Genomic DNA, 943 nt, shown 5'->3' on the forward strand with positions numbered 1-943 from the left:
CTTTCCCTTATCTTAAAAGATGTTACAGAATACATTTCTTCAAGGCCAATGCAAATCCATACTCCCTATTTCCTGAATTGTTGATTTCTCCATTGTACTCAGCCCTTGGGATATGGCAATTTAAATATTATAGACCACACTCCTGCATGGGCACACATGGGATTTATCTTTCTTTTTTTTTTTTTCTTTTATTGGAAAAAACAATCCACCATTAAAATTAGTGAAAATGCCTGCTTAAAAATCATTTTTCTCCATCTGATGACATTATCCAGATCAGCAGATTAAGGCTTCACTCTGCACTCCAGTCCCACTGGGGAATATGCCAAAATCAGACCTTTCAAGGAAAATCAGCTCCCGGGTGTGCAGCACAGGCAGCTGAGCCCGAGGAACCAAAGCTCTTTGCTGGCACCTTTTGGTGAGCAGGGAGAAAGGACCAAGGGCCACGGGGGTGTCCCTGTCCCTGCAGTGCCATGGGACACAGTGGCAGGGCCTGGACACCTCCAGGAGAGCTTCAGAGCCAGGAAAATGACTTTTCTGTGAAGCAGTAACAGGGAGTCAGGACGGTGTGAGAGCTGCTGGGGGATGTGTGCTGGGTACAAACCAGCTGAGATTCCTGAAACAACCTCTTGCCCTCTGAACTCATCCACGTTGACTTTGCCACCTTCTGCCAGGGTGACAAGAGGATTTTAAAGGCTCCTGGGTGCTGCCACTTCTACAAGCCAGGGGTGGGCTGCCTGGGCAGGGGGAAGTGCCACAAATAAAGGCATCTTCTGCCAATTTCACCCAAATTACATGGCCTGCCCACCTCCAGCAACCCCAACATCTTGGCTGCTCTGATACCCCTGGTACCAACACCACCTCAGTTTTGATGAGCCATTCAGGACTGATTAAAGAAAGCCTAAATGAGCAATAATGCCTCTGGACCAGGATTTTATTTTTCTCT

This window comes from Geospiza fortis, unplaced genomic scaffold, assembly GCF_000277835.1.
Source record: "Geospiza fortis unplaced genomic scaffold, GeoFor_1.0 scaffold1081, whole genome shotgun sequence".
Taxonomy (NCBI): Eukaryota; Metazoa; Chordata; class Aves; order Passeriformes; family Thraupidae; genus Geospiza; species Geospiza fortis.